The sequence below is a fragment of the Anthonomus grandis genome, chromosome 3 (assembly GCF_022605725.1).
Source record: "Anthonomus grandis grandis chromosome 3, icAntGran1.3, whole genome shotgun sequence".
Classification (NCBI taxonomy): domain Eukaryota; kingdom Metazoa; phylum Arthropoda; class Insecta; order Coleoptera; family Curculionidae; genus Anthonomus; species Anthonomus grandis.
In genome coordinates, this window is record NC_065548.1 from 11,010,956 (window position 1) to 11,031,927 (window position 20,972).

The following is a 20,972-nucleotide window of genomic DNA, read 5'->3' on the forward strand; positions in this document are numbered from 1 at the left end:
TTTTTAGTTACGTAGGCAGACAATATTGCTCGCAGCTGGAGCTAAATAGTCAATTTAATTTAAGTAAAACAATGGTAATAATTCAGGTTGAATATCTCGCCTACTGCTCTTGTTTTACTGCAATATTCGGATAAAAGGCGAACTAAATGGATTTAACTATACAAACCCTAATTACCCAAATGAGCTAAGAATGTAGATAGTTTTTTGTTGGTATCTTGTTTTGTAGCTCTTCCAATCCTTTTTTAACTGTTGATTAAACCATGGTATTTAGTTCTGTTTGATTTGTCTTAAGACTTGTTGGAGCTCTGCTTCTTATCATATACATCCCACCCGGACGTTTTTCAGAGCTTTTTGAAGATGTTTTTTATTACATTTCAACGCTAACGTACCTTTACAATTTAAAAATTATGTTTCTAGGAGACTTTAATATTCCAGAGTACATTTTGTATTCGAAAGCAGCTAATCCGTCATTTAGAGTTAACCAACTTAATAATTTGTTAGAATTTTTTGATTGGAAACAAATAAATTTTATTGAAAATATCCAGGGACGGCTTTTGGATCTTGTTATTACATCTCGATCAGATCTTTGTGAAGTACAGAGATGCCATGATTTCTTAGTTAAAGAAGAAGATATTCATCCAGCCTTGTTAATTAAGTTTAAGTTAAAATAAATAGCGGTAAAGTTAAAAATATTTTTATAATTTTAAAAAAGCTGACCTAAGAATTTTATATTAGAGCTTTCTTGACATTAACTGGAATATATTGGAATCTGTGGATGATATCAATTCTGCCGTCGAACTTTTCTATAATAAAATTTATAATTGTCTTGATAACTGTGTCCCTAAAACTGCCAGGCGCAAACGATCTTATCCAACCTGGTTTATCTCTGAAATTATTGAATCAATTAGAAATAAACATAGCTCGTGGAAGAAATATAGGCGTTTTCATCAACAATATGATTTAACTAAATTTAGAGAGCTGCGATCGAAAATCAAAAAAGATATTGAACTGTCACACAGACAATACTGTGTTAATCTTGAAAATAATGTATTTTCCCAACCAAACAATTTTTGGAAGCTAATTCAAAGCTCACAAAATAACAATTTGTTACCTCAAAATATGACTGACCAACAGGGAATGATTATGTCTGATCCTCAAGATATTGCAAACGCATTCGCAGATTTCTTTAAAAGTGCATATATTTCTTCCACTGCTACACAACCTGGCAACAATGCTCAAAACATATTTGCAGATACCATCATTATATCCAGATTCACGGAAGATGAAGTATTACGAGCTCTTAAAACAATTAAACCAAAAACAACTGTTGGACCCGATAAAATTCATGCTTTCCTTCTCTATGATTGTGCCATAGCTTTTGTTAAACCATTAACTTTCCTTTTTAATTTAGCGTTAAAACAAGAAAGCTTTCCTGATCTTTGGAAAATATCTAAAATTATTCCTGTACACAAAAAGAGTGACAAAAATCTTATAGAAAACTATCGCCCTATAATAATAATTAATAACTTTTCTAAATGTTTTGAACGTGTTCTGCATACTGCTTTATATCCATCAATGAAACATCTGACTGACAGTAGACAACACGGTTTTATGAAGGTCAGGTCTACCAGAACAAATCTAGTTTCTCTTACTGAATTTATAACTGAATCAATAAATAACAACTCTCAAGTCGACGTCATATGTACGGACTTCGATCGAATTTATGGATTTTCTTCCGGCCTAACGAATCTTTTTAGATCCTACTTGAGTGACCGCCCCCAGTACGTAGAGTGCTATGGTCGAAGCTCGGCAAAGATTGTTGTCGCTTCTGGAGTTCAATTTTGGGACCGCTTTTTTTCAACTCATTTATTAATAAAATATTCGATTAACTTTCTGTAAATAGTCTATTATACGCGGACGATAATAAAGTTTTTTATAGAATTAACAGCATTTTGGACTGTATTTTACATCAAAGTGACCTAAACAAACTTAATGCATGGTGTAAAAATAATAACCTGCCTCTAAATGCTGCTAAATGTAATGTTATATGTCAGATCCATACTTGAGTATGCTTCTCAAGTTTGGTCCCCCTATTACCAAAACCATATAAATGAGATTGAGGGTATACAGAGAAAATTTCTAAAATTTCTTTGCTATAAATGCGATGGAGTGTACCCAGAAATCGGTTTTCCACATGCACGGTTACTGGAAAGATTTCTTTCATTCTTTAGAAGAAAATCATATTATATAGAAACTGCTGATTTGCAGTTTCTATATAAATTAGTGAACAACTTAATCGACTTGCCAGAATTATTACAAGATCTGAACTTTCACATACCTCGCATATCAGCCAGAAACTCACAAACATTTTACCTACCTAGACCAAGGACTAACATTAACAAATTTTCTCCACTACGCAGAGCCTGTAACACATATAATTCTGTTCAGGGTCAGTGTGGCTTATTTAACTACTGTAGCATAGCAGATATCAAAAAAGTGCACTATTCTTAGTAAAACTTTGTTTTTTTTCTTTACTTTTCTCATTGTTTTTCTTTTTAAGCAATTCCTCATTGTTATTGATTGGAAATCTATTTCTTTATTCCCATTCAGTAATTGGATGTATTTCTGTTGAATGGCGTAAATAAATAAATAAATAAGTTGTTCTTATGATTTACATCTAGATTTAGTAAGTCTTTTCATAGTCTTCATCATGCTTTCCTGTTAGCTGTCTTATTCTTCATTTTCTTTTATTAAGTCATCTTTTATGGGCTTCTTTGTCTCTCTTCTGATACTTCTTATCATCCTCTCTATTTCTTATCTTGTTCTTTATACTCCTCTGTTTAAATGCAGTAAGTTTTATTTCATGGTCTTCATCAAGTTTTCTGGTTTTTCTATCTCTCTTTAGGACATCTTTTAAACCTCTAGCTTTTCTATTTTCCAGGATATAGAGCCATAATATTACCAGTATACTACCAGAGTACTGAGCCATAAATGTTTACTTTAAGAAAAAAAATCACTTATAATTGAATTTTTATTTTGAAATATGTCCAAAAAACTCACAAGAAAAGAGGAATTAAAAACTTAAAATAATTTGTGCATCCTGGAAGATGTATGTCAAATAACTGAACTAAAATGAAAAATTCATAAAATTCTAAATTATATTAAGAAGAAATTAATTATGGAGTAACTAAAATTATTTCAGGTGCCTCAAAGAAATACAACTGACGCTTAATTCAACAAGATTTGCCAAAATATATTCTTTGGTTTAATAATCAACTGCTGAGTTTTACCTTCTGCAAAACATTTTTTATGCTTTTTTGTAGCTACTCTAGCGGTCTACCTAACTTCACTGGATTAGAATTTTCTAATTATTTTCAAGAAACTAAGATGAGTTGATGCACAAGATTTGAATATTTAGGAGTTCTTATTGATAGTCGTCTAAAATGGTGTCATCCAATAGAGTACGTAAATGGAAAGCTTAGATCTTTATTAGCCTTATTTAAATTCTATCGAAGTGTATTTAATTTACAACAACTGAAATGTTTTTACTATGCTTTGGCTCAGCCACATTTAACTTATGGTTTTAATGTAGAGGAAGGAGATCTGCAGTCACACCTAAACTTAAAAATTGACAATCCTAGACACCATTTTAAGAAAGGATAGGATGTACCCTTCAGATTTCGTTTTTACTAAAATGAATGTTTTTGATGTAAGATTCTTATTTTTTTAAACAACGATTATACGAATTTTAACAAAAAAAACTGTCACCACTGAAATACTCGATATAGACAAATTGCAGTGCTAGTTTCGGGTTAAAAAACCAATTAGACCAAAATGCTTTGATCAATTAAGCGCTGATGATTATCAAAAAATTGCTCATTTCAATAGAATACTAATTTTTAAAAAGACAATTCAATCCTTCTTAAAAAATGAAATCACTAGGAATGAGTATAATTATTTCCTTTTAGATGAAAAGAATACCTTCAAACATTGACGTCTATGGTCCCCAAATGTATTCATTCTGCTTTTAGTGTTTTTTAGGTTTAAAGGAAATTCCTTAGTGTTCTGGTAAAGTGTCTAAAACTTTGATTATTAAAAAAAATACATGGAATATGTTCATTCTTTCACGTGCGAATTTTCTCTTGTAGCTATGCTTTGTGTTTATTGTACGGCAAATGTCTAGAATAAAAATAATAAAATAAATAAAATGCCTACAAGATCCTGCAACATACGAAATTCCTTTGCAAACTTGAAGATAAAAAATATCGTCAACATATCATTTTTACTGTATGTGGATGTCTTGAGTTCATTGAAACTGCAGGGCAAGGTGGTTCAGTTTGCTGATGATACCACCATACTATGGAGCCATAAAAATTCTGACTATATTAAGACTTGTATCCTTGAAGACCTTCAGATTTTATCAGGGTGGTGTGCTTCCAACAGGCTCGTGTTTAATGTAAGAAAGACGTCTATTATGGGGTTTAAGTGCGATGTTCAGGGTCTGATGTTTGACGAAAATTCCCTCTTGCAGAATAAAGAGTGCTGCAAGTTCCTAGGAATTACCATTGATGGTCGCCTTCGGTTTGAAGATCATATTTTACATTTAGCTGGGAAATTATCTTCTGGATGTTTCGCAGTAAGAATGGCAAAACAAGAACTGGGAGGGGTGGTTGCACGTTCAGTGTACTTTTCACTTATTGAATCTCATATTCGGTATGGCTTGCCTTTTTGGGGTTTAACCAATAAGGGGCTACTTAACATTATCTTTGTTATTCAAAAAAAAGCAGTTAGATACCTGTGTTCTGCTAAGTTAAGAGATTCTTGCAAACCCCTCTTCATTTCTGAAAAAATCCTAACTCTTTTTTCACTCTTTATCTTAGAAACAGCTGCTCTTATTCACAAAATTCCCAAACTACCCTCTGACACTGGCCATTTCACTCGTCGTGTAAATGATGTTCCCCTACCTATTCCTACGTCTTCCCTTACCTAAAACTCATTAATTTACATAAGTAAAAAAATTTACAATCATGTTCCTCTGTGTGTTAGACATATATCGGATATTAAGAAATTTAAAAGAGAATTAAAGTCGCTTTTATTGTCTAGGGCATATTATAACCTGGATGACTTTTTTAATGATAGGTTTTAACCTTGGACATGTTGGAAAGTTTTCTTTTTTTCCTTTTTTCTTCTCTAGTTTTGTCAACAAGTTTACCTTTATTTAGTAATTGATTGTTTTATTTAGTTATCTTTAATTTAAGTATGTTCAAAAAGTTTTGTCTTTTTGTGTTTAATTTTGTTCATTGTTTAGTCAATTTTTGAAATTGTATTTGTGTTTTGTTTTTTTAGCTTGTAGGATGCTTGTACACAAGATTATTCTTACGTAATATAGCACATTTTCTTTCTTTCTTTCTTTATACAAAAGTTAACGTCAACTAGATAAGTCCGGATTAATTTCCCTAATAGTAATTTTTTACTCGTTTTATGATTTCTCTTATTCAGATCCAAAGGCTAAAAATTTCAAAATTTTGATTTTCGAATCGTTCTGCTTCTTTAGAAAATAAGATTTGAGTATTAGAACTGAAAATAATCTTTAGAGGATGTCCCAAATTTAAGAAACTCACCATTGAGATATCGACAACCATGAGGAAACCAAACAACTGACATTTTGAAAAAATAGTACACCAAAAATGTTAAACTTAGTTTTGTTTTAATTATAGATCTTTTTCTAAAAAAACACCCCTCTTTCACCCGGTTTGGCTGCTATATCCATTTACACGTCAAAAACTTCCTGCATCCCATGCATATTTTGTTTACCAGGAAAGTATGGCATGTGAAAGAAGAAAGTGCACATACATCAAACTAAAATTTTAAAATTATCCCTTCTTTTCCCCGATATATAGACACATCACGCTTTAAAATTCCATCAGAGCTTTGATTTTAAAATACATATATTTAGAGTAAACATATTGAATTAAATTAATAATCGTGTCAGCGCCGTTAATAGACCGAAGAATATTTGTTTCTGGTTTCACACAACGTATTGATTCTAACCCTCATTTTGATCCATATAACTTTACTAAAATAATAATCTCGAATAAAAGCTCATAATATAGATTTTTATTTGCCACCCTGCAAAGTAAACAGGGCATAATCGATATATCGGTTTATGGGAAATGCTCTCCGGTCGCTCGGAGGTTTTTAATCTGAAATCTGAGGTTAGTGATTTTTTTTCGGATAAATGGGAAAGAAAAAGGGCTTTTAGAGCAAACGTTTCAGTTTTTAAAACCATCGATAATTTTTTTTTAAGTTTTTAAGATAGAAGCAAAGTTATGACGTAGTTTAGCTCGGAGCTAAAAACTTTAGTTGCAACTAGACAATAGATTCAAAAAATGTCCACAAAAATCCTTCAGGTACTCGGATAGGTTTGTTTCTTTTTGGAAAACATGAAAGAAAGACAACAACAGCTTTAGAAGTATAAACTAAAAAAAATCGGTTAGTAGAAGCCAAGTTATAACTTAGTTTATCCTGGAACTAATGATCTAGGTGGCAACTAGGTAATGCCTTCAAAAATGTTTACAAAAATCCTTTTAGTGCACGGATTTGTTTGTTTCTTTCAGCAAAACGTTAAAAGGAGATTAAATAAAAATTTTCCGACTTAACCGTTTTCCTAACAGTTTCTTAGATTACAATACATGCCTTATCTTTTTTGGACACATTGTATGATCAATCTATAGTGTGTTAATTAGCAAAAAAGGGAAAAAACTACCGCCAAAAATGTCATATGCCAAAATCAAGTTTCATAAATTGGCGTTTAATGAGGCTTGATTAGTTTTATGGGTACATATAAAGCATTTTACCATTTCTCATGGATGGAAAGCACAAATGCTTTATTATTTGACTCACTTTTTACGAAACCATTACTAATATCAGATTGTCAATTATCCACCAATCCTGCAAACATTTTACTTCTTAATAAAGAAGCAAGCCTTTTTGGGATAAAGATAAAAGGAAAAAAAATTAGTTGAAAATCTTGATATCTTTTGACTAAATCCTCAAACTTCTGGCCTATGCCAATCCAAGTCCAAATATTGGCAATACACATTCAAATCAACACTTAGAAGGACGAAAAATTCACAAATCAGGACTCTTGACTGCGTTAATTTTGGAGTTGAAAGTTTTAAAGATTCGTAGTCAAATCAAAAACGAATATATTACGTAATTTAATTACAACACAATTTTCTCAAAACTAAAAATTCTTTCTATTTACTACGTATACTAAACGTCTCCTGATCAATCCTTCAAAAGGTGTACTGGCAGAGAAGTAACCACCCTGAGTAAAGCTGCGGAAACTGTATTGATCAGGAGTAGGCAAAAACTAATTAATATATTTTTTCAACAATGACCATTTAACCAATGATACAATAATTTTATCGAAAGTTCAGAAGGAAAGAATTATTGCTTTGGCAGAACAAGGCATGGCACAAAGGCAGATCGCAAGAACGGTAGGAGTTATACAAGAGCTTGTTTCAAAGACCTGTTCAAAGTTTGGAGAACTGGTAACACCAAGGGCTAGACCGATGTAGAACTCGTGAAAGAGTCACTACAAAAAAGCAGGATCATTTTGTAGCTCAAATAGCAAAAATTAATCCTACATCTCATTCATAGTTTCAAACTTCTGCAAGCTACAGGTATTAGTGTTTCTGTCGAAACTATCATTCTTATTTCGCGCTGAGGAATTATCTAACAGAAGGCAGTTATGAGTTTCAGAAATTTCAAGGCAAAATAAAAATAACTATTCAAATTGGCTGAATGGAACTTAAAATTTGAACTATTGAAAATTGGACAAATCTTTTATTTTCGGATAAAACCCGACTCTGCCTACAATCCGATGACCGCAAATTCGTATTAGTTAGTCCTGCTATATCTATTCCGAAATATAAACGAGGCCCTGTAAGGTAAGATGGAATTAAGATTGGTGAACGAACCCCATTAATTTTTATTCGATAAATTTTAACAGGTTAAAAAAAACAAATGTTGGTTTAGTTTTCCAACATGTAATCAAGCTCTGGAGAGCTGGTTTTGACGATTTTTTTAATGCAAGATAATGTACCTCCATATACCAGCAGAGTTTCTTAATATTGCAATTTAAAATACATGAAGCAACAATAAAAAAATCAAAACCATAGGTAAAACTAAGTAGTCATCAATACAATTTTTGATTAAAAGTTATCTGATTCAGAATGACTAATATTTTGATCTTTTAAATCCATGTAAGAACTTTTTTCGTAACTTTTTAAACAATTGCTTTTCGATATTTGCGTAGAAATTATATTGGAAAGTCTGGATTCGCTGCATTGGAAATGTTTCTGACTTGAATACTCGAATTGCTTTAAATTAATTATTTCATTTAATTTTTGTATTATGAGAACAATTTACTACCTCATACTGATTTATATTTTTAAAAAGAAATATAATAATTTTTATAGCATATACTTAATGAGGATCGCAAATATTAGATACTTTGTAAAGAAATTTAATTGGATACTAAAATGGTTTGCCATATATAGTTTTGAAAATTCTCTTTTGGATAATTTCTATCTTGACTAGTAAGTAAACTTTTAAAGCAACCACCATAATCAATATTCCTGTAACTAATTTGTAATTCAACAAGCCCAATATATGTCACCCTTAATTGTGCACCGAATAAACAATCTGATAATCCCATTTTAAGTGACAATTCAGTGAAACAATTCTCAAAATGATTAATAGCAAATATGTTTAAACAGACTTTAATAAAAATTACATTGATGATTGAATTCCAGTAAATGCAAATTATAAGATGATAATGGTTTATATATTTGGTTTTATCATAATTAACCGTTAACAAGTTATTGCTTAACCAGGTACATTTTTTTTAAAGCCGTGATGTACTTTTAATTCAAAGAGTCTCACGTATTTGCTTCGTATGCAATAACTGTGTCATCCGCAAAAGCCAAATTCGATCCCTCTGAAGGTATTTTTAATAAATCGTTGATGTAGATTGAAAATAATATTGACCCCAATACTGTACCTTGAGGTACTCCACAAATAATTTCTTTGGTGTTACTTAAGGTTGTTTCGTTTATTTTCATCTGCTATTTTCTTTCCAATAAGTAATTATATAACTTCTTATAGGCTGTTCCACTGATGCCTTAATAAAATTGTTTTTATAATAAAAGATTATAGTCTACTGTATCAAGTGCTTTAGCTAGATCGATAAATACACATATTGTAGGCGATTTATTGTCAAGTTATTATAGAGTTTTGACATGATTTCTGCTATAGCATCTTCCGTACTCCAGCTTTTGATAAGCCCTTACTGTTTTTAAGTCAAAATTGTGAAAGTCTTAAATGTGCTGATTTAGAACCTTAGTGTTCTTTTAAAGAATTCTACTCAAAGAGCTAGACTGGCATTAAAGTTTCTTACCTCTTGTCCAGGACTAGCATATTTTGCTGTCAGCTAAGAACTCCACAAATTATTTTGATGGTTTTAAATTAGGTTAAATTCGATTATTGAAGCGCCATTATTGCCAAATAATGCCATGGCAGCAATTCATCCTTGGGAAATTTGGATACTTAAACACTCGATTTTTTACTACATTTAATAAACGTGTAGAATAAATTTGTTTTTCTTATACCAGAGACATCTTAAAAATCAGACCTCAAAGTATTTTTGGGAATAGGAAGAGAAATATAGTAAAAGAAAATAAAGCTTACCTGTAGGGGCTAGATCATTGTACACTTTGGAAATCAAGCAAATATAAACAAGGTACACTTAAGATTTTGTTGAAAATTTAAATTATCTTGCAGGTTTGTTTAATGGATACTTTAAGCATAAGTCTTTTTTTTGTAAAGTAAATATGAAGTTTAGGCTTGCAATACTATAACAACTTCAAGACGCTGTTCTAAGATACTCGACCAGAGAAAATATAGAAAACTGGAAGATTGAGCTAGTAATCATCTTAAGCTATAGAGCAACCAGAGCCACAATAGGTTATGCAAATTCCACTGCAATTCCTTATTTTGTGAAAAATTTTCACAAAAGAAGAAAGTTTAACAGAATTGGTCTTTAATAAGTTGAAAGATAAATTGTTGATGCTACATCAGATTTTAATATATCGGAAACTCAATAAGCCTTGATGCCAGGAATGTCCACATCATTTATATGGATCAGAAACAAATATGTTGTTCATGTTCATCTAAGCTTTAAATTAAATAAACGAAGTTGTGAAAAAGATTGTTACTATAGAACCTAAGTCGTAGTATATGAAATTGAAAATTGTAATGGAAGAAGTTCTTAAAACTCGAAGCTACAACTGTTTTAAGGAAGCAAAGCAATAATATGTATTCCAAATTAAGATTTCTATCAGTTCTTGCATTTCCAAGGAATTTTGCACTGGGAGATACAAAATTACTACGTAAAGAGATATTCAAAACAAGGAAGGCAGAAAAAGATATTCAGATCAGAGAAGTCAAGGTTTACCATATTAGTCATATAAATGCCAAAACAGTGAGTTCCTGGAATAAATCCCACTTTAGTATATATCCCACTTTTATGAATCAGGAACAAACGGAAGATAAGTATGATCTTGGGCATACCTTAATCATCGTTCATTTTTAAACCCATCTTGTAGGCTCCTAAACATAACACCTAAAGCCTACAAAGTAAGACAAGATGATCGACACAGTCGAAAGCCTTAGACAAGTCGTAATAAATGACTGGCTAAAATGTGTAGTCAAGTACATAGTTTTTAATAAAAAAGAATAGAGCATTATAATTATGTCTTTTGCTATACTAGGAACTAAGTTAAATTAAGGAATTAAAGGACTCCTTTTTTAACCAATTTAAAAGCCTACCAAGTAAAGGAAACCTTGCATACAGAAGATTTTTTGTTTTTGAAGATTATTAGAGCATTTTTTTAAAGAAATTTCACGTCTTTTAATCAATTTGTATAGTTTAAAAATTGATATCGAAATTTGTCTATTTTTTAATGAAATTTCAAGTATGTTGATTTATACGCTATATTTCAATAACTCACTACTAAAGATATGATTTTTTGGACTCTTCTTTGATATATAATAATTAAATTGTAGATTTCCAAAAATCCACTCGAATATATGAAATTTTGCATTATACCATTTTATTTTCATAAGAGCCTTTCGCATTGTAAGTGCATAATATAAACCCCGGATTGTCTCGTGCATTGAAACTTATTTCATTTGTTAACAAATGAGGGGTGCACGTTATGTGGGGCAAAGCGCCAAACGAACGACAGGGGCGTAATTTATAAATAAGTAGAACTGATTAATTTTAATTTGACTACTTGTATGGATTTGTTATGTATTATTGGCTTTAATTAACGTATACAAATACGCTCCACGAATAATTTAAGAGGTGTCGTTAAAATATCTAATTTTACCAAAAAGGAAGGAAACGGGCGGGCTACTTATAGATCTGGCTTCAACAGCCTCTAAAACGATTTATTATTAGCCGGAATATTTATTATGAAGAGAGAGTTTTACCAAAAGGCAAGAATACAGTATCTAACTTAAAATTTAGTTAAATTTTTTCGTTAAGTTTGTCAGTTATCTTTCCTAAAAAATATTCAGGATAAGTCCTTATGATGCTAATTTAAATAAGCCACGATGAAACTCTAAAAAGACCATTTTCATCATCAATGCCAACTATATGTTATTCACAGAAGAACAATTGAAAATGTGATTTGGAGGTCGAATTTGAATAACATTCACGACACCGTAACTGCAATTTAAGACAAAAGGTTAAAACCGTTTATAATTTATTACATTTCTCAAAACAAAAAAAAAATCACTTAAAAAGCATAAAATCTCATTTTCGAGCGACGATAGTTCTATGGACGATATAGGTTCACTTGGTCCAATTCCTTCTTTAAAACACGTAACACTCTTAAGATTTGTCTATATAAAAATTGATACTGCTACATAATTCATGTCTGTTAAGCACTGACGTAGAGTAAGTCAGTATAAAACTTCCTCCGAATCATTGTTGAATCAACATTCTAATGGCACACAACACATTTCATGAATATTACACTTATGTTTTGTAAAATCCAAGTTCAGTTTAGGAAAACTAGAAATGATCTTTAGCAGCAAATTGAATATCCCTAAAATATTTACTGGAAGTTAATTTTCACACGTTCTACCAATGTTCTACGTAGTAGGATCTAGTGTTTCGATTTATTTGATGGGAAGTAGTTTGAATGGTCAGTCAAGAGTATTTAATCACTAAGGTTCCTAATTAAGATGGGAAATACTAAATTAAAAAAACATTTTCTGTGAGTGTTTCTAAAGGAGGGTCTGTAAATGCAAATTATTATAAAATAAAGTTATAAAATAAGTTTCAAATACGTTTTGCAATTTTTTGTATTTGTTTTTAAGTTGTTTGTTTTTGCAGTACTTTTTAATTTTAAGTTTGGACTCAGGTTTAGTGTTATAACAATGTATTTTTATTGTAAGATCTGATGATGCTTTAATAGAGGGTGAAACATGCGTAATTCACACAATAACACTTTTTTTTTGACTGGCTAGCTAGAGAATATGGACTATATCAGCGAATATGTTTCAAAGCTTTAATTTGGGTGAACATTTATTATCAAATTTATTATCATTGGTTATCAAACTATTTTTGAGGAACAATATTAACTTTTGTATGAAATTATTCGGAAAAGATTCTTTTTGTCGGTCCAAAACCCTTTCAAAGATGTTCTAATTCGTAAAAATATTCTTACAAGTAAAGGAAATTAAAAAAAAAATTATATTAAAACACTGTATTCACATTCCATAAAGGAACATTCCAGAGTCGTTCCTTTAAGATGTGACGCCTGTGTTCAAATATTGCTATAAAACTTTAGTTATTCTGCGACGTTTTAATAACCTCAATAACATCCAATGGCATGGTGCATTTTTTTTCTTTTCAATAAAATACATATATTGAGTAAACACGTTTTTCGTTTAATCGTGCCTGCTCTATAATGCGTCGTCAAGAAAATAAATAAAAAACAGACAAGTTTAACAGTTGAAGAAGGTTAGAGGAGCATCACGTAGGAGACCTCCTTAAATGTTTCCTTATCGTTGTTTTAATTTTTCTACGAATTTGCAATTAAAACAAAAATTACAACTTTGACCGTTGAAAGAGCCATTGACGCTTTCCACCATTTTTATTTTTTTTCTTCAATGACAAATGACCAGTTTGACAGGTGACACTCGTGCAATAATAAAAGTGCATTCACACCTTTAACATCAATATTTTGTAGTTCGACTCTCTCAATGAAATAAGGCAAAGCATTCCAAAGTCTAAGCAAGAATAAAGCTTGGTACAAAATTTTCAAGACCAAAGAAAGGATATTTTCATTTTTTTGTTGATTATAAGACGGCCTTTGACCATTGTCATAATAAAACATGACCTCGTAACATCGCACCTTAAGAACCTGGGTCTAGATGAAAATTCTATTAATTAGCAATCTGTACTAGAACCAAAAGGCAGATATGCGATTGAGAAACTTGTCAACAACCAAAAGAGTGTAAGAAGGATTGCGTTTTATCACCGATGTTGTTCAATCTCTGCTCGTAAAGACTCTGTTTTGAGTCGGTTTTAAATAACCCTATAATAAAGTGAACGGTACACATATCAACAATATGATATTGTTTTATACTCGCGTATAATACAAACCATTTTCTGGAATTATTGAATCACGTAAATAAAACAAGCACAAGATTAGGCTTTACTGTCGTGAGTAAAACTGATATTCTTCATATCAGAATTCATTTAGGTAAAGAAGAAGAATATTAAACAAGTAAGATAATTAATTATTTGAAATGTACGTTGAACCGAAATTGGGGCCTAAAACAAGAGACTAGATGTAAAAGAAAATAGTCCAGATCAAGTCAACCTTCCCTAAACTTAAAAAGTTCGTCACCAATAAAAATCCAAACTTCAAACTTTAGAGATGATGCCAAAGATGCAAAACTCTAAAATTTTACATTTGGTGCGTTCTTTTGTACGGTGTAAAGGCCTGGACATTAAAAGCAAGTTCCATAAATAAATTGGTAAGTTCCATTAATAAGTATTCGAGATGTGGTATCTGAGAAGAATGCTGAGATTATCTTGGGTCAGATCAGAAGATGCAAGAAATTGAACAATTAAATATCAGAAATTGCAAAGTTCTTTGAAGAGCACAAATAGAAAATCAAATATAAAAGATCTTGTTTGACAAAGCAACTTAAATAATGCCAATATAAGTTAGCGTTTTAGCAACCCAAATATTATCAACTGATGCCATATACACATAATATACGTATCTTAGTTCAACTTAACGAAACTTTTAATAATAAGTTACTATGAGACCTTATAACAACCGGAGTATAGTGGGTGTACACGTTGTCAAGCTCATCTCAAAAACTCCACCAATCGGTATCCAAGCCATAGGGTAACAATTTTAGAAATAATCAAAAATAACTTCTCACTCATGTCTGTCTTTTAAAATCTTCGAGCCTTCAAGAATAACAAACCCGAAGATTTTCGACCGATTACTCATTTGTCTGCACGATATTAACCAGTGACTGAAAATATCCTGTTTATGCTTTGCTTTATTTAGTTTTTATATTTTCATATACCTATATTCGGCGGACGAGCTCATCAGATACCAGATGGCTCCTTTATTTTTTTATTTTTTTTTTGCTTGTAGCCACATTTAGAAATATGACATTGTGTGATATTGACATGAAAATGGTAATTTTTCGTTGCTCCTAATTGTTGCAACAATAATTTTTTTTTAAATGGCTATTTTCTGTTACACCCTATATAATGAACTCATGCAATATATATTTCACATTAGAAACACAATTTGCGCAATTTATTAGAACCTAATGAAATATTTGCGACATTACGTGGGCGTTGTAATAAGCTATAGTATCTCGAGGACACCTACAGAATGTTTTCTTTAATAAAATAATTTACGGGCAATAAGACCATAAGTAAACACAATAGAGCAACAAATGTCTAGTTTATTAACGTGATTTTGTGTTGACTTCGGTAATCTAGGTAATAGGAATTTTCAATTATTTAGTAGGTATTTAAACTGAGAATATTAGCCATATATGGGATTTAATTTTTGTAATAAAAATGCATTCTAAACGATGTCAGTTATTAGTCACTTATTTATTTACATGGATGTTTCATTATCCCAAGAGAAACACCTTGAGCCACCTAATTCTAAAAACTGAAGTCAAATATCAATTACTCACCATATAAATAATAGCAGAGCTTATTATCAAGTTAGAGATTATAGATTAACATGTTATGGAGTCAAAAAAAGAATGTCCTTAAAAAAAAGATAAAGATCCAAACAAAAAGACAAACAAACCAAGAAGAATATCGCGGATGCCATTCTCTATTTGCTCCAAAACCAGTCTAGTTTTCGCCATTCCTTGGATAGTGATACGTTAGTTTAAATAGAACTGAGAAGGTTAATCCTTGGAGTTTTCTAAAAAGGAAGTCTGCAACTCTCCATTGGAGTCGATCTCCCAATCGCTCCTATAGTATTTTTGTATTTGATTTAGTTTTGACCAGTCCCCAGAAAAGTAGGCCCTAAAATGATCCAGACAAAGAAAAACCAACGTAAGGTATTTCATCAACATCTGAGTTTTTCCATTTTTTTGAATGTAGTCCCAAGGGTTCGAAAGACTCTTATATTATCCCCATCTTCTTATTTTATGGATTATGCTACTGGGTAAAACCACGTTCTTCTAACACAATTCTCGATCTAACGAGGGCAAAATCCCACGTCTACTTAGGTTTTGAAGAACCTTGACAATCACAATACAGAATTCTATTCATTCGTCATACGAAAGTGTAGGTTATAAGCTAGATAATAAATCAGGTCCTTCTTTTAATGTCTACAATGTGCAAATTGTAGAGAAGTAAAATGTGGAGCCAGCCCAGGCTCTTTTGGAAGAAAGATTTATCTTAGTGATATAACAAAAAAGCTTTGGCATCCGAAAACGTAGACTTACGTACGGTACGTACCAGTAGACTTAGATAGGAGATCTATGTGTCAAAAGAGAAAAAGACTTACTACGATCAGGGGTGTTGAAAAACAAAAAGAACATTAAGGTGATAATAATATGACAATAAATATCCAAGAGAGAAACTTTGATGAAAAACAGACTCTAAATAGTACGAATTTAGCAAGCTTGTATTCTTGGTGTCTGAATTATTCTATTTTTAAAGAGATCCTTTTAAGATTTGAAATATTTTCTTATCTTAAGGAAAATGTTGTTCAGGATAACGATACTACGCTCTCCTCAATGCTCTATCTAAAGGAGATAAAAATCTCACTGTCTACTGAAGTTTGAAAAAACCTTGACAATTTAAATCATAATACAAGATTCTTCTTATCATTTATGAACTAAATAAAGGTTCAAGTAATTTTTTTAATGTGTGGCTACTATTAACATAAATTTGCCACCAATTGCAGTTGAGCAAACTATGGATTCATATACAGATTGGCGAATGAATCACTACATATATAAAGTTCCCAACAGGCGAGATCTTGCAACGCCGCTACCGCGACAGTATGCTAGTGTTCGAGATTGAAGGTTGATTAGTTTAAATTTTATTTTAGTAAGCGTCTGATGTCAGTGGAAGCTTTTTTGCGCCAAAATTAAAAAAAATATTACGCGGCTTTGATATAATATTTATCCAATGTAGGAATGACATGTGTAAAACCCGCATAGATTCGTAGTTTCAATTTTTTTATGCCGTGCATTGTATATTGAAACTGAAAGCGTTGTTCTTATTAAAGTAAAATATAAACTCTAATAAAAATAGAATTTAAAACATTATGAGCAGGACAGCCATCTTGTTGAAAATAGGCTTATTTCAGGTTTATATCAGGAAGGAGTTGAATGGCAGGAAAAATTTTGTTTTGTAGCAAAGTACCATCAATGAAAAATTGCGCAATAATACAGGGTGTTTCAGAACTATGAAATCAAAGTTCTAGGGGTCGTTCAGTGCAACAGTAGAATCCATTTGAGTATAGGAACCCATTTCCGGAAATATATCACTACGCTACTACGACCCTAAAACGCGTTTCAATTTAGAAAAAATAATTATTACCTAAATAGGATCTGATGCATTTATTTTTACCTTTTGTATATGATACCATCACAACAATTGTTCAAAATGTCTTCCTCCAACCTCAATACACCGATTTAAACGCCGCGCATGATTTCGGCGGACTACACTAAAAATTTGATCCTCGTTTTGAAGGATTTCAAAGGCTGCTGTTATTCGTCCAATTAAGTCTAGCTCTGATTCTATTGTAATTTCGTAGACTAAAGACTTTACATGTCCCCACAAGAAAAAATCGAGCGACGTTAAATCGGGTGACCTAGGAGGCCAAGAAACTGCTCCACCTCTGGCAATCCAACGGTGCCCAAACCGCTGAGCTAAATACTCGCGTACTTGTACAGCAAAGTGAGCCGGCGCTCCATCATGCAGAAACCACATTTGCTGTCTAACGTTTAGTGGAACATTTTCAAGGAGTTCTGGAAGAACTTCCTTCAAGAAACGCAGATAAATAGGTCCTGTTAACAGTTCCGGTAGAAGGTATGGCCCAATTAAATAATCATCAACAATACCTGCCCATACGTTGACAAACCAACGATTCTGATGTTTTCATGGAAAAATTGCATAAGGATTTTCTTCGTCCCAAACATGGCTATTCCTACTATTAAAAATACCGTCTCTTGTGAAAGAGGCTTCATCAGTCCACAAAACATATCGTAAAAAAATTGGTTGTGCAATGATGTGATCCAGAAGCCATCGACAAAATTGAATTCTAGGATGAAAATCGGCTGCAATCATACCTTGAACTTTCTGGAAGTGGTAAGGATGGAGTTGTTGCTCGTGTAGTACCCGCCAGACAGAAGCGTTACTCGTATTCATATTCTTAGCGATGTCACGTATACTATTTGATGGTTCTTTGGCAACTCGCTGCAGCTTCTTCAAATTCGACCGTTCTTACGGTTCGAGCAACACCAGTATCATGCATCTTGGTCTTAAACATGCCTGTCTCAGCGAGCCGCCGATGAACCGCAATAAACTTTTTGTATCCAGGATGCTGTCGTTCGAGATAACGTTCATGATACAACCGCGATGCTGCTCGTGCATTGCAGTTTGTTGCTCCGTATGCCAAATGCATATCCGCCAATTCTTGATTGGTAAAGTTTTCTATTAGCAATAAATCTTTAAAAATTGTAAGCTATAAAATTTTTAAACATGACATTGATAAGCGTTGATTTTAAACAATTGTTGATATGGTATCATGTACAAAACGTAAAAATAAATGCGGCAGATCCTATTTAGGTAATTAATGTTTTTTATAAATTTTAACGCGTCTTAGGGCCGTAGTGGCGTAGTGACGCATTTCCGGACATGGGTTGCTATACTCAAATGGATTCTTCTGTTGCACTGAACAACCCCCAGAAGTTTGATCCCATAGTTCTGAAACAACCTGTATAATCGCTTAAAATACTAGCCCAAACTAAACAAACAAAGAGTATAAAACTTCTGTGCTCATTTTCCTGAGACCAGTAACAAACAATGGAACTCATCTAAAAACAAAATATTTTACTAAGAAACTTTCCATTGCTTTTTCCATCATGGTATCACCAAATGCCATTCTTAACCACTGGTCTTCAGGAAACCCACATAAAACACTTTTTCCAAATACTCGTCACAGTTTTATGGTGCATACCAGGTTCTTTACAATCAGATAAAGGTTCAAGTCATTCTTTTAATGTGTTGCGAGTATTATCAGAAACTAATCAGACCCAAACTACAGATAAGCAAACTGTGGATTCATATAAATTAGGCAAAAAAACGGATATACTCAAAAGTAGACAGGCTCTTTTGAAAGGTTAGTGAAAAGTATTTAGTATTGGAGTAAAAATAATTAACTCATAGACATGACAATACTATAGTTAATTTAGGCGAGTTTTTTTTTGTTTGTATCACAGTTTTTCTATTTATAAGGTGTACACTTTTTGTTACCTTAAGGAAAATGCTAATTGGGTTGATGAAACCATGTTCTTTCAACTCAATCTTTGACATATAATACAAGATTCTACTTATTAGTCATAATGAAGTTTAGCTCATAAGTTAGATAAAGGTTCAGGTTATTTTCTTAATGTGTGGCTACTATTATTAATTTGCCACAAATTGCAAATCAGCAAACTTTAAATAGATTCATATAAATCAGGCAAAGAACCCGATATACTCAAAAGTGAAGCCAGGCCAGGCTTGTAAAAGAGTCATATTATAAGTACTTTGCTTCGGAGTGAAAATAATTCAAGGTCAGGGTCATACGCTATACTTTATTTACGGAATTAATTACCTAGCTGAGAAAATGACATGACAAAAAAGCTTTGGAAAACGCTAGGAAAATATTGCAAAACAAGGTTATATCAGATTATGGAATTAGATAGGGACTTACTACTGGAGTCAAACTGATCATAAGTAAGACATACGAATCATAGCTTAATGAAGGAATTTATTTAAGTATTATAAGAACCGGATAAAAATAGTAGTTAACAAAGGTTTTAAAAAAGCAAAAAGAAAATAGAAATGATAATTCATTAAAAAGTTAATTTACTTTAGTTCTTTATGGAAAATAGAAGAGGCTTTCATGAAAAGCAGATATGGGAGAATGCAAATTTTTACCAATAAACTTATTTAGGTATCAGGCAATTAGTAAAAGAGTTAAGTGTACTTCAGCAGCTAAGATAAAAAAATATGGAGAACTACTCATTAGTTCAACATGTCCCCATTCTCTTCTAAGAGTGAATCGTAGAATTAAAGAATAGCGAGTAATTTTTGTTGAGAATACTTTGATTGTTTTAATAGTTGTATCATGAGAATAGCACAAGAAGTTTTCAAGATAGTAGACTTTGAAGTGAGTAAAGGCTTTCATTTTCAAACTTTTTTATTGGACTAGCTTGAATTCTTCAAAACATATGAAAGAAGTGTCTTTCTGAATATTTTTCTTTTTTTCTCATGGGGATAGTCGAATTTGTTTTCAACATATTAAAGTCCAAAGTGAGTAGTGGCTTTCAAGATCACTATACTTAGACCCTCTTACAAAAAAGGTTAAAGCTTAGAGCCTCTTCGTCGTAAAAAACCATTTAGGGAAGACTTACAATATTAGAATGATTACAGAAGTTCTTAGAGCAGTGAAGAATACAATTTTCTTTAAGAGAAGACCTGTATTTTAAGACAAAACAGCAGCTCTTCATAATGAAAGATTAAGGAGAACATCATCTTAGTAATGGATCATCAAATTGTTTTTGGGATCCAAGGAAGATCGTCTACTAAAAGTAAAGATAGCAGTAGTCGAAATATTGAATCGTACTCATCATACAAATATATTGCTCATAGGATAGCATCTGGCAATCTTAAGCTGATGATCATTTATTGAATACACATAGTCGACATGTGGTGAACAAAACATCAGTGGCATATAGTAGAAAATCAATAAAGGAATCATGCTTACTTATGTGAAGTTCTTTTTGTGGTGGTTCTATAAATATATTTACTACTTATTTAGACATGATGTTGTATCAGACTGGACAGATAAAGATTAATGTTTGGAAGCTGGCTAACAGAATTTTAATATCAAATACCAAAAATTGGAAATCTAGAGAAACGCCCTCTTAAACACCAAGTCAGTAAAAGTGTACAATTTGTTTTTATCCTGTACTAATCTAACCATAAAATTAATTAATATAAGCTCAATTACAAATTAACGACGTATAAACGAGAACGCATTTAACATATTACCACCAGTTCTAAAGATTCGAATCTTCTCCACAGTGGTCGGCCTTTAACGGCTAAA